Genomic DNA, 14,145 nt, shown 5'->3' on the forward strand with positions numbered 1-14,145 from the left:
CCTGTGGCCACTGCTGAGTTTTCCAAATTTGCTGGCATATTGAGTGCAGCACTTTAATAGCATCATCTTGTAGGAAAGAAATTACCCTTCAGTAAAAAATAAATGGGGGGTGGGGGGGAAAGCCAGAAGATAGGTTCTACCGACTCTCTCCCTTTTTCCTGATAAGAAATGTTGTGTAATTTGCCTGAGGTCTCATCACTGGTGAACTAGCCTCAAAGCCAGACTGTCAGAATCCAAATTCCACCTCCTAATCAGTAACTTGAAGCATCTTTACCTTTTTGTGTTCCCCGTAAGGGAGACAAAACATGTTAGTCTTAGGAAAAATCACCAGACTTAATAAGACAGAAACATTCCTTAATGGTTAGCACTGTTTGTGAAGTGTGTAGGGAGAATTTGGAAAGTTCGCTTTTTTTCAGTAAGGCTTACTTTTTTTCAGCCACCCCTCTCCCAACTAGAGTACACCATCACTACTCCTGATTTTTATAGTGCTGTGTTAATTTCTGCTATACAGCAAAGTGATTCCATTGTACATGTTCTTTCCCATTATGATTTATCACAGGATATTAAATGTAGCTCCCTGTGTTAAACAGTAGGACCTTGCTGTTTATCCATTCTATATAAAATAGCAGTTTGCATCTGCTAACCCCAAACTCCTGATCCATTCCTCCCCCAGCCCCCCTTGGTGACCACATATCTGTTCTCTATTTGTGTTTGGTAGATAGGTTCGTTTTATGTCATATGTTCACGGATTTCCTCCATTTTTATGGCTTCCGTGTCACTGGGCTGAAGTTTCAAGCCTCTGTTCCTGTTTCTTCCTAGTCTTTCTATAAAATTTAAGTGAAGACCCAGATGTTAATTTGCCCATTTACAAAGCCTGAGTAACAGCAGTTGCCTGTTTTAGCCAAAGGTGCATTGAGAAAAAAATCAAGGGAGCCAATATGTTAGCTGGGTTCAAAGAAATGCACTTGCATTAAAAAATAAAAAGTGATTTCCTGTCATTTCAGGAGTGATATTAAAAAAAATTAAAAACAAATACAAATTTTAAAACAACCATAAATGTATCGAATGAATAGATCTATAGATGGGGAAACAGTGGAAACAGTGTCAGACTTTACTTTTGGGGGCACCAAAATCACTGCAGATGGTGACTGCAGCCATGAAATTAACAGACGCTTACTCCTTGGAAGAAAAGTTATGACCAACTTAGATAGTATATTCAAAAGCAGAGGCATTACTTTGCCGACTAAGGTTCATCTAGTCAAGGCTATGGTTTTTCCTGTGGTCATGTATGGATGTGAGAGTTGGACTGTGAAGAAGGCTGAGTGCCGAAGAATTGATGCTTTTGAACTGTGGTGTTGGAGAAGACTCTTGAGAGTCCTCTAAGACTGCAAGGAGATCCAACCAGTCCATTCTAAAGGAGATCGGCCCTGGGATTTCTTTGGAAAGAATAATGCTAAAGCTGAAGCTCCAGTACTTTGGCCACATCATGCGAAGAGTTGACTCATTGGAAAAGACTCTGATGCTGGGAGGGATTGGTGGCAGGAGGAAATGGGGACGACCGAGGATGAGATGGCTGGATGGCATCACGGACTTGATGGACGTGAGTCTGAGTGAACTCCGGGAGATGGTGATGGACAGGGAGGCCTGGCGTGCTGCGATTCATGGGGTCGCAAAGAGTCGGACACGACTGAGCGACTGAACTGAACTGAACTGAACTGTGGTAAATTAGGTATTATTTACAATTAAACAATTTCATATAATCTATTCCTCTTCTATTAAACAGTTATACATAGGTTTATGGGGCAGTTAAAACATAGATTAAAAGGGATATCTGGAATTAAAAAACTATCAGCCCTCTGTTTTCTGTTGCTTCTCTGCTCTGCCGATTTCAGAGATGTTATATGCTAATTTCATGGCTTATCTATGCCAGAATCTACAGTTTAAAAATTACTTCTGTGGAGAATTCGAAAAAGTAGATGATATAGGAAACACGGAATATAATGCTTTCATAGCTGGCCTCTCATTTTGTTCAGCTGGCAAGTAGTGTGGCAGTCTTAAACTAGATCTATGTGTTCTTCAGTACTCCTCTGTTCCAGTGGTGGAGCTTAATTCCCTCCCTCTTGATTGTGGGTTATATTTAGTGACTTGCTTCTCCCATATAGAATAGAGCCAAAGAAATCATGGTGTCTGACTTCCTAAACTGGGTCACAAGACATTTTGAATTCCTTGCACTGTCTCTTGGATTGCTCACTCTGAAAAAAGCCAGTTCTCATGATCTGAGGACACTAAAGAAATCTCATGAAAAAGTCCCTAACCTAAGGAACTGAGACCTTCTACCAAGAGCCAGGGAGGAACTGAGACTTCTTGCTAACAGTTGTATGAAGAAGCCATTTGGGGAGTGGATCCTCTAGCCCCATTGAGAGAGAGACCACAGGTTATAACCTGCTCCATGTGCTCAGTCGTCACTGACTCTTTGCAACCCCATGGATTGTAGCCTGCCAGGCTCCTCTATCCATGTAATTTTCCAGGCAAGAAGATGGAGAGGGTTGCCATTTCCTACTCCAGGGGTCTTCCCGACCCAGGGATTGAACCTGAGTCTTTCATGTCTCCTGCACTGGCAGGCAAGTTCTTTACCACTAGAGCCACCTGGGAAGCCCCAGCTAAGCCACCCAAAATTCCTGACCCACAGAGACTGTGAAATGATGTTCATTGCTTTAAGCCACTAAATTTTGTGGTAATTTGTTATACACCAATAGTTAACTGATACAGATCTGGGTAATGCAAGTGGAGTGATATTGAATACCTAAAACCTTGGGTGTGGCTTTGGAACTGAGTAAGTGGAAGCTAGGAGGAACATAGTTCGATGATTTTTTACAAAACTAAACATATTCTTACCGTATAATCCAGCAATCACTCTCTTTGATATTTACCCAAGGAGTGGAAAACTTAGGTCCATTAAAAAAAATGCACATGGCTATTAATCTTAGCTTTAATCATAACTGGCAGAACTTGTAAGTAATCAGGATGTTCTTCAATAGATTGCTTACACTAAAAAGTGATGCACTAGAAAACTATAAAAAGACATGGAGGAAACAGAGTGTATAGTACCAGGTGAAAGAAGCTAATCTGAAAAAGCTACATACCATTATAATTCCAATTCTAGGATATGCTGGAAAAGGCAAAGCTAGTGAAATGATCAGGGATTATCAAGGGTTAGGGGGAAAAGAGAGATGAATAGCAGAACAGAGATGATTTTTAGGGTGGTGAAACTACCCTGTATGATGTTATAATAGTGGATACATGTCATACATTTGTCAAAACCCAAGGAATGTACATCGAGAGTGAACCCTTATATAAGCAAGATACTTGTGATAATGTGTCAGTGTGGGAACATCAGTTGTAACAAATGCATCACTCTGGTGGAGGGTATTGATAATGGTGGAAGCTATGGGTGGGGCGGGGGTGGGGGAAAGCAGAAGTATTGGGAGCTCTGCATATTCTGCTCGTTTTTGCTGTGAACCTAAAACTGCTCTTAAAAAGTAGTGTATTAAAAAAAAAGAATCCAGGGCTTTTTTTTTTAAATTCCAATATCCAAAGAATATAGGGAACTTAGTTTATTACTGAGATGCCATTTCCTATCTGTAGAGTTACTTGCAACATAAGTAATTGACAAAGAATTTGTATCCAGAATATATAAAGATCAATAAGAAAAAAACAAAGATAAAAGGCTGTAGAAAGAGGAAAATCAAATGGCAAAATCCACATGAAGCAATCTCAGCTTTACAGGTAATCACTGAAATGCAAATTAAAATGATATGATTTTATCAGCAACAGATTATCTAAAATTTTAGAGTCCAATAACACCAAGTGTTGATGTGGATGTGCTAAAATAGAAATGCATATGAGTTCTTGCTAGGAATATGCAACTCAGCATTGCCTAGTTAAGTTGAAAACTCATGGGAAAAAAAAAGTGGAAGACTCATGATCTCCATCGGAGAAGGCGATGGCACCCCACTCCAGTACTCTTGCCTGGAAAACCCCATGGACGGAGGAGCCTGGTAGGTTGCACTCCATGGGGTCGCTAAGAGTCAGACCTGACTGAGCGACTTCACTTTCACTTTTCACTTTTCTGCATTGGAGAAGGAAATGGCAACCCACTCCAATGTTCTTGCCTGGAGAATTCCAGGGACGGGGGAGCCTGTTAGGCTGCTGTCTATGGGGTCACATAGAGTTGTACACAACTGAAGCAACTTAGCAGCAGCAGCAGCATGAGCTCCATAACATAAGAGGAATCCCTTTCTAGGCTTCTATGTGAGCTTTGGATAAAAAAAAAACAACTTTAGGTCATATGCCAGGGAGACATGTACAAAAACACTAATTGGGGCAGGATTTTTAAATAGTGAACAAGTGAGAAAAAACTAACTGCTCTTCAGTTCAGTTCAGTCGCTCATCATGTCTGACTCTTTGTGACCCCATGAATCACAGCACGCCAGGCCTCCCTGTCCATCACCAACTCCCGGAGTTCACTCAGACTCATGTCCATCGAGTCAGTGATGCCATCCAGCCATCTCATCCTCTGTCATCCCCTTCTCCTCCTGCCCCCAATCCCTCTCAGCCTCAGAATCTTTTCCAATGAGTCAACTCTTTGCATGAGGTGGCCAAAGTACTGGAGTTTCAGCTTTAGCATCATTCCTTCCAAAGAAATCCCAGGGCTGATCTCCTTCAGAATGGACTGGTTGGATCTCCTTGCAGTCCAAGGGACTCTCAGGAGTCTGCTCCAACACCACAGTTCAAAAGCATCAATTCTTTGGTGCTCTTTAGTAGGGTAATGATAAAATTTTGGATTTCTGGGCAAATAATGGAAAAGTATTGCCTCAGTTAAAATGATAGAATCTTTATTTTTCCAGAATTTAATGTTGAGTTACATAGTCAGCAAAAGTATATATACAATGATAGTATTTATGTAAAATTTTAAGAGACTAAATGATACTTTTATTACATACATACATATATATATATCGATACATGTGTATGTTAGTCACTCAGTCGTGTCTGACTCTCTCTGACCCCATGAACTTTCCAGGTTCCACTGTCCATGGAATTCTCCAGGTAAGAATACTGGAGTGGGTTGCCATTCTCTCCTTCAGGGGATCTTTCTGACTCACAGATCAAACCTGAGTCTCCCACGTTGCAGACAGATTCTTCACCATCTGAGCCACCATGGAAGCCCTATCAATACGCACACATACACAAATGTAGTAAAAGAAAAAATACTTAAAAGAATAATAGACTTCACCTGCAAAATAGTGGTTATTCCTGAGGAAGGGAGAAAATTGAATGGGGCTTTAGCTATACTCTTAACATTCTATTTCTTTAAAACAAAAATATATGGTAAAAATTAATATTGAATAATTTAGAAGATGGAAATGTTTCATTATTTTCTATATGTTTAAAAATATTATAGTTAAAATGGTAAAATGTTTCTAAAATTATTAAAAAGAGGAAGATTCAAGTATCGTTAAAATAAGAAGTTGTGAAATATCACATTTTTAGTTTCCATGTAATTCTTTTATGCTTCCCCTTTTGTAACACTTTCTAGAGTTAGGTTCCCATGTTGTCTTAATGTTTCTTTACCCCTTTGCCAAATGCCCTCTTAAAGCACTCCTGGATCTGATCTTAGCATCTAAATAACAGGAATACTAGGTACACCAAAACTGAATCTTGCTATAAGAATGGAACTAGAGGTGTTTTATACTAAAAAGGGGCCGGGGGTGAAGCGGGGGGGTGTGGGGGAGAAGAAGCCATTGGCATTCCTGATTCTCAGGACTTCAGACTTGAACTGAATTACACTACCAGCTTCCCCAGGTCTCCAGCTTGCAGACAGCAGATTGGAGGATTTTTCAGCCTCCATAATCGCCTAAGACAATTCTGATAATAAATCTCCTCATTTATATAGTATATAAAATATATATAAAGATCAATCCTATGTGAAAGTTCAGTGCTAAATAATCCACCTATAGTGTAGGAGACCCAGGAGATGTGGGATCAATCCCTGGGTCAGGAAGATCCCCTGGAAAAGGAAATGGCAACCCACTCTAGTATTCTTGCCTGGGAAATCTCATGGACAGAGGAACCTAGCAGGCTACAGTCTGTGGGGTCACCAAGAGTCTGATGTGACTGAGGGACTGAGCATGCACACATGCATACATACACACTTAATATGTAGAGAAAAGGAAAATCCAACCAGCTATATTTGAACCACAGTTTACTTTTTTTTTTTTTTCTAACTTTGGTCACATTCCATGGCAAGTGGAACCTCAGTTCCCTGACCAAGGATCGAACCCACACCCTGCACCCACACATTGGAAAGCAGAGTCTCTTACTCAGAGAGACAATAGTCTTGAAGCAGGATCTTATTTCCCTTTCCAGGGATTAGGCCTAGCCACCAGTCCACCAGGGGCCAGAGGCTAGAACTGAAGTTCCCTGATTCTTACCCAGTCTGACACCAAGAATGTTTCAAGGAGGCAAAACTGCAAAACAGGTACAAAGTTTATTACTAGAGACACAGTACGGTGTATGGGAGAGCACACAGAGAAACAGTTTATTTATTTATGTCAGAGGAAAGGCAGAGGTACACACCCGGAGAGGAGTGTGGGGGTCCTAAGTGAGGAGTACAGTAAAGAGGTGGTTTACATCACGTTTATAGGATCTGGGTCTTTGTTTCGGTCAGTTCAGTCAGTCGCTCAGTCGTGTCTGACTCTTTGCAACCCCATGAACCGCAGCACGCCAGGCCTCCCTGCCGGGGTCCAGCCGCCACAGGATCCAGGGGAACCCAAAGGAGAAACGGCATTGGCGAATGAATGAATGAATGAATGAGAGAGGAGTAGAGGAGAGAAAGAGGCTGATATTCCCTGGTTTACACAGAAAGCCAATAAAGCCCCAAGACAAGGAGCTTGCTCTGTTCACATAGGCCACAGATGCCCTCCTGGTCTCCCGAGGGAGTGAAGACGCAGAACGCCTTCCCCTTCAGGACTTAGAAACCCAGACAGATAAGTGAACGCAGAGTGCCTCTATGCTCCAAGGGATCAGCCTGAAAAAGAGAGTAAGAAAGAGAAAGAAAGAAAAAAAGAGACATGGGGTGACCAAGCTTTTTCAAGCGAGGCCCATCACTTTATTTTCAAAAGGGACTTTTATACCTTAACTTGTACATAGAGGGAAATGAAAGATGCAAGGTCATACAGAGTCAGCCCCAACATTCCAGCAGTTTTGCCCTTATCAAAACCAGGATTTTTTCTGCATACCTTTCCCACAAACAATGTTGTGTACATTATCTTCTGGCCTTGGAGGCCTGTCAACATTTTATGACCCTCTTTTGATAAAGGCTGCACAACCAGAAAACTTCTTTTTCCTCAAAGTATGTTTTCTTTATATTTCTAATCTATGTCAGCCTCAGAAAATGCTAAACAGAGTTACATTTCTCATGGAGCAAAGGTGCAGTGAGCTACAAGAAAGAAAGAACCAATTAACTCAAAGGTCTGATGTGGTTAATTCAAGGCTACACTTGTTTTTCTTACATTCCAACTATGTTAACTAATGCACTCCCAGGTGCACAGTGGATAAGAGATATGGGAACTTAGCAACAAGCATTGGCCCAATAATGAAATCCTAAACCAGCACTACTCTAATAACTTTTAACTCTTCGAAAGGCTCTATGTTTTAGGCTTCCTGTGCCTCTCACAGTTGAGAGGCTGCGAATAATCATATGCGTAGCTGCAAAAGTCTGGATAAACCTGCCAAGCAAGCTAGAATGCTAACAGAGGGGATTTGATTTGAAACATTCCTCTCATGTCCAGGAGACTTATTAGCTAGAGCCCCAAGTTGATTTTCTCCAGAGAAAGATGGTCGGGGATAGCCCCCTGTTAATGTCAGAGGAGTTGGCGAAAGTCATGAAATAGACAGACAGACTCTGGTTTTGGGGTAGATGCTCGAGCTGGTCTAGGGAGCCCCTTGAGTCCTGAAGCCTTGCTTAACAGTTCTCTTCGACATGACCTTGTCATGGGTGGGGTGGCCCGTGCTGGCTCCTGGCACCTCCCTGTCCATCACCAACTCCGAGTCCACCCAAACCCATGTCCATCAAGTCGGTGATGCCATCCAGCAATCTCATCTTCTGTGGTCCCCTTCTCCTCCTGCCCCAAATCCCTCCCAGCATCAGGGTCTTTTCCAGTGAGTCAACTCTTCACATGAGGTGGCAAAAGTATTGGAGTTTGAGCTTCAACATCAGTCCTTCCAGTGAACACCCAGGACTGACCTTCTTTAGGATAGACTGGTTGGATCTCCTTGCAATCCAACGGACTCTCAGGAGTCTTCTCCAACACCACAGTTCAAAACCATCAATTCTTCGGCACTCAGCTTTCTTTGTAGTCCAACTATCACATCCATACATGACCACTGGAAAAACCATAGCTTTGACTAGATGGACCTTTGTTGGCAAAGTAATATCTCTGCTTTGCAATATGCTGTCTAGGTTGGTCATAACTTTCCTTCCAAGGAGTAAGCATCTTTTAATTTCATGGCTGCAGTCACCATCTGAAGTGATTTTGGGGCTGAAGAAAATAAAGTCAGCCTGTTTCCACTGTTTCCCCATCTATTTGCCATGAAAGGATGGGAACAGATGCCATGATCTTAGTTTTCTGAATGTTGAGTTTAAAGCCAGCTTTTTCACTCTCTCCTCACTTTCATCAAGAGGCTCTTGAGTTCCTCTTCACTTTCTGCCATAGGGTGGTGTCATCTGCATATCTGAGGTTATTGATATTTCTCCTGCCAATCTTGATTCCAGCTTGTGCTTCATCCAGCCTGGCATTATTCATGATGTACTCTGCATATAAGTTAAACAAGTAGGGTGACAATATACAGCCTTGACGTACTCCTTTCCCGATTTGGAACCAGTCTGTTGTTCCATGTCCAGATCTGATTGTTGCTTCTTGACCTGCCTACACATTTCTCAGGAGGCAGGTCAGGTGATCTGGCATTCTCATATCTTTAAGAACTTTCTACAGTTTGTTGTGATTTGGCATTGCCTTCCTTTGGGACTGGAATGAAAACTGACCTTTTCCAGGGGCCACTGCTGAGTTTTCCAAATTTGCTGGCATATTGAGTGCAGTACTTTCACAGCATCATCTTTTAGGATTTGAAATAGCTCAACTGGAATTCCATCACCTCCACTAGCTTTGTTTGTAGTGATGCTTCCTAAGGCCACTTGACTTCATATTCCAGGATGTCTGGTTCTAGGTGAGTGATCACACCATTGTGATTATGTGTGTCATGAAGATCTTTTTTGTATAGTTCTGTGTATTCTTGCCACCTCTTCTTAATGTACTGTTTCTGTTAGGTCCATACCATTTCTTTCCTTTATTGTGCCCATCTTTGCATGAAATGTTCCCTTGGTATCTCTAATTTTCTTGAAGAGATCTCTAGTTTTTCCCTTTCCATTGTTTTCCTGTATTTCTTTGCATTGATCAGTGAGGAAGGCTGTCTTATCTCTCCCTGCCATTCTTTGGAACTCTGCATTCAAATGGGTATGTCTTTCCTTTTCTCCTTTGCCTTTTGTTTCTCTTCTTTTTACAGCTACTTCTAAGGCCTCCTCAGGCAACCATTTTGCTTTTTTGCATTTCTTTTTCTTGGGGATGGTCTTGCTCCCTGTCTCCTGTACAATGTCATGAACCTCTGTCCCTAATTCTTAAGGTACTCTATCAGATCTAATCCCTTGAATCTATTTGTCACTTCCACTGTATAATCGTTACAGATTTGATTTAGGTCATACCTGAATGGTTCAGTGGTTTTCCCTACTTTCTTCAATTTAAGTCTGAATTTGGCAATAAGGAATTCATGATCTGAGCTATAGTCAGCTCCCAGTCTTGTTTTTGCTGACTGTATAGAGCTTATCCATCTTTGGCTGCAAAGAATATAATCAATCTAATTTCAGTGTTGACCATCTGGTAATGTCCATGTGTAGAGTCTTGTGGTGTTGGAAGAGGGTGAAGAACAGAACATTATGACTGATTGAACACTGTGGGCAACACTGAGTTGCCATGTAACACGATATAGATTACACATTTAAAAAGAATTAGGATATGCGATAACAAAACCAAAATTTATATTAATTAAAATCTTCAAAAAATTATATCAACTTCTAAACCCTAAACTTTTATGATTTGTGAGTCCATCTCCTACTGCAGTTCTGTTCCTAAGTATCAGTGTATTAGCCATCAGGCATTCTACCTTTCTGCCAGTTTAACTGTTCCTCTGTAGGCTGTCCCTAGCCCTGTGATGTGCTTTTTTAATATAGTCACTGGAGTGGTGGCTGTGCGGGCGCAGGAGGGCCTAGAGGAGCCATCCCACGTTGAAGGTCAGGAAGGGCGGCAGGAGGAGATACCCCTCATCCAAGGTAAGGAGCAGCGGCTGTGCTTTGCTGGAGCAGCTGTGAAGAGATACCCCACGCCCAAGGTAAGAGAAACCCAAGTAAGATGGTAGGTGTTGCAAGAGGGCATCAGAGGGCAGACACACTGAAACCATAATCACAGAAAACTAGTCATTCTAATCACACTAGGACCACAGCCTTGTCTAACTTAATGAAACTAAGCCATGCCTGCGGAGCAACTCAAGATGGGTGGGTCGTGGTGGAGAGGTCTGATAGAATGTAGTCCACTGGAGAAGGGAATGGCAAACCACTTCAGTATTCTTGCCTTGAGAACCCCATGAACAGTATGAAAAGGCAAAATGATAGGATACTGAGAGAGGTACTCCCCAGGTCAGTAGGTGCCCAATATGCTACTGGAGGTCAGTGGAGAAATAACTCGAGAAAAAATGAAAGGATGGAGCCAAAGCAAAAACAATACCCAGCTGTGGATGTGACTGGTGATAGAAGCAAGGTCCGATGCTGTAAAGAGCAATATTGCATAGGAACCTGGAATGTCAGGTCCATGAATCAAGGCAAATTGGAAGTGGTCAAACAAGAGATGGCAAGAGTGAACATCAACATTCTAGGAATCACTGAACTAAAATGGACTGGAATGGGTGAATTTAACTCAGATGACCATTATATCTACTACTGTGGGCAGGAATGCCTCAGAAGAAATGGAGTAGCCATCATGGTCAACAAAAGAGTCTGAAATGCAGTACTTGGATGCAATCTCAAAAATGACAGAATGATCTCTGTTCGTCTCCAAGGCAAACCATTCAATATCACAGTAATTCAAGTCTATGCCCCAACCAGTAATGCTGAAGAAGCTGAAGTTGAACGGTTTTATGAAGACCTACAAGACCTTTTAGAACTAACACCCAAAAAAGATGTCTTTTTCATTATAGGGGACTGGAATGCAAAAGTAGGAAGTCAAGAAACACCCGAAGTAACAGGCAAATTTGGCCTTGGAATGTGGAATGAAGCAGGGCAAAGACTAATAGAGTTTTCCCAAAAAAATGCACTGGTCATAGCAAACACCCTCTTCCAACAACACAAGAGAAGACTCTACACATGGACATCACCAGATGGTCAACACTGAAATCAGACTGATTATATTCTTTGCAGCCAAAGATGGAGAAGCTCTATACAGTCAACAAAAACAAGACCAGGAGCTGACTGTGGCTCAGATCATGAACTCCTTATTACCAAATTCAGACTTAAATTGAAGAAAGCAGGAAAAACTGCTAGACCATTCAGGTATGACCTAAATCAAATCCCTTATGATTATATAGTGGAAGTGAGAAATAGATTTAAGGGCCTAGATCTGATAGATAGAGTGCCTGATGAACTATGGACGGAGGTTTGTGACATTGTACAGGAGACAGGGATCAAGACCATCCCCATCGCAAAGAAATGCAAGAAAGCAAAATGGCTGTCTGGAGAAGCCTTACAAATAGCTTTGAAAAGAAGAGAGGTGAAAAACAAAGGAGAAAAGGAAAGATATAAGCATCTGAATGCAGAGTTCCAAAGAATAGCAAGAAGAGATAAGAAAGCCTTCCTCAGCAATCAATGCAAAGAAATAGAGGAAAAGAACAGAATGGGAAAGACTAGAGATCTCTTCAAGAAAACTAGAGATACCAAGGGAACATTTCATGCAAAGATGGGCTCGATAAAAGACAGAAATGGTATGGACCTAACAGAAGCAGAAGATATTAAGAAGAGATGACAAGAATACACAGAACCGTACAAAAAAGATCTTCACGACCTGGATGATCATGATGGTGTGATCACTCATCTAGAGCCATACATCCTGGAATGTGAAGTCAAGTGGGCCTTAGAAAGCATCACTACGAACAAAGCTAGTGGAGGTGGTGGAATTCCACTGGAGCTGTTTCAAATCCTGAAAGATGATGCTGTGAAAGTGCTGCACTCAATATGCCAACAAATTTGGAAAACTCAGCAGTGGCCACAGGACTGGAAAAGGTCAGTTTTCATTCCAATCCCAAAGAAAGGCAATGCCAAAGAATGCTCAAACTACCGCACAATTGCACTCATCTCACACGCTAGTAAAGTAATGCTCAAAATTCTCCAAGCCAGGCTCCAGCAATACGTGAACCGTGAACTTCCAGATGTTCAAGCTGGTTTTAGAAAAGGCAGAGGAACCAGAGATCAAATTGCCAACATCCGCTGGATCATCAAAAAAGCAAGGGAGTTCCAGAAAAACATCTATTTCTGCTTTATTGACTATGCCTTTGACTGTGTGGACCACAATAAACTGTGGAAAATTCTGAAAGAGATGGGAATACCAGACCACCTGACCTGCCTCTTGAGAAATCTGTATGCAGGTCAGGAAGCAACAGTTAGAAGTGGACATGGAACAAGAGACTGGTTCCAAATAGGAAAAGGAGTACATCAAGGCTGTATATTGTCACCCTGCTTATTTAACTGTATGCAGAGTACATCATGAGAAACGCTGGACTGGAAGAAACACAAGCTGGAATCAAGATTGCTGGTAGAAATATCAGTAACCTCAGATATGCAGATGACACAGCCCTTATGGCAGAAAGTGAAGAGGAACTAAAAAGCCTCTTGATGATAGTAAAAGAGGAGAGTGAAAAAGTTGGCTTAAAGCTCAACATTCAGAAAACGAAGATCATGGCATCTGGTCCCATCACTTCATGGCAAATAGATGGGGAAACAGTGTCAGACTTTGTTTTTTGGGGCACCAAAATCACTGCAGATGGTGATTGCAGCCATGAAACTAAGACGCTTAATCCTTGGAAGAAAAGTTATGACCAACCTAGGTAGTATATTCAAAAGCAGAGACATTACTTTGCCGACTAAGGTCCGTCTAGTCAAGGCTATGGTTTTTCCTGTGGTCATGTATGGATGTGAGAGTTAGACTCTGAAGAAGGCTGAGCGCTGAAGAATTGATGCTTTTGAACTGTAGTGTTGGATAAGACTCTTGAGAGTCCCTTGGACTGCAAGGAGATCCAACCAGTCCATTGTGAAGGAGATCAACCCTGGGATTTCTTTGGAAGGAATGATGCTAAAGCTGAAACTCCAGTACTTTGGCCACCTCATACAAAGAGTTGACTCATTGGAAAAGACCCTGATGCTGGGAGGGATTGGGGGCAGGAGAAGAAGAGGATGACAGAGGATGAGATGGTTGCATGGCATTACTGACTTGATGGATGTGAGTCTGAGTGAACTCTGGGAGTTGGTGATGGACAGGGAGGCCTGGCATGCTGTGCTTCATGGGGTCGCAAAGAGTCGGACATGACTGAGCGACTGAACTGAACTGAACTGAACTTGTATTTCCTTCAAAGGATTAAAAGTTTCTATATGGCAGGAACATTGTACAGCTTCTAGCTTCTAGCATCCCACACAGCTTCTAGCACATGCTTGGCCCACAAAAAGCATTCAATATACATTCAAAAATATTGTTTTGGCCACACTATGTGGCTTGTAGGCTCTTAGTTCCCCAAACAGGGACTGAACCCGGGCTGCTGGCAGTGAGAGCATGGAGTCTCAACCACTGGACAACCAGGTAACTCCGCCTAGATAAATTTTTATGTTTCAAACTAGCTCCCCCTAAATGGATAAGGGGTAAAACAAATATTTATAGCAAGTTCAACTATTGTTTCAAGTAAATTAAGCAAAAAACCCCAAACTAAAAAACTTAA

Source organism: Capra hircus, chromosome 6 (genome assembly GCF_001704415.2).
Source record: "Capra hircus breed San Clemente chromosome 6, ASM170441v1, whole genome shotgun sequence".
Lineage (NCBI taxonomy): Eukaryota > Metazoa > Chordata > Mammalia > Artiodactyla > Bovidae > Capra > Capra hircus.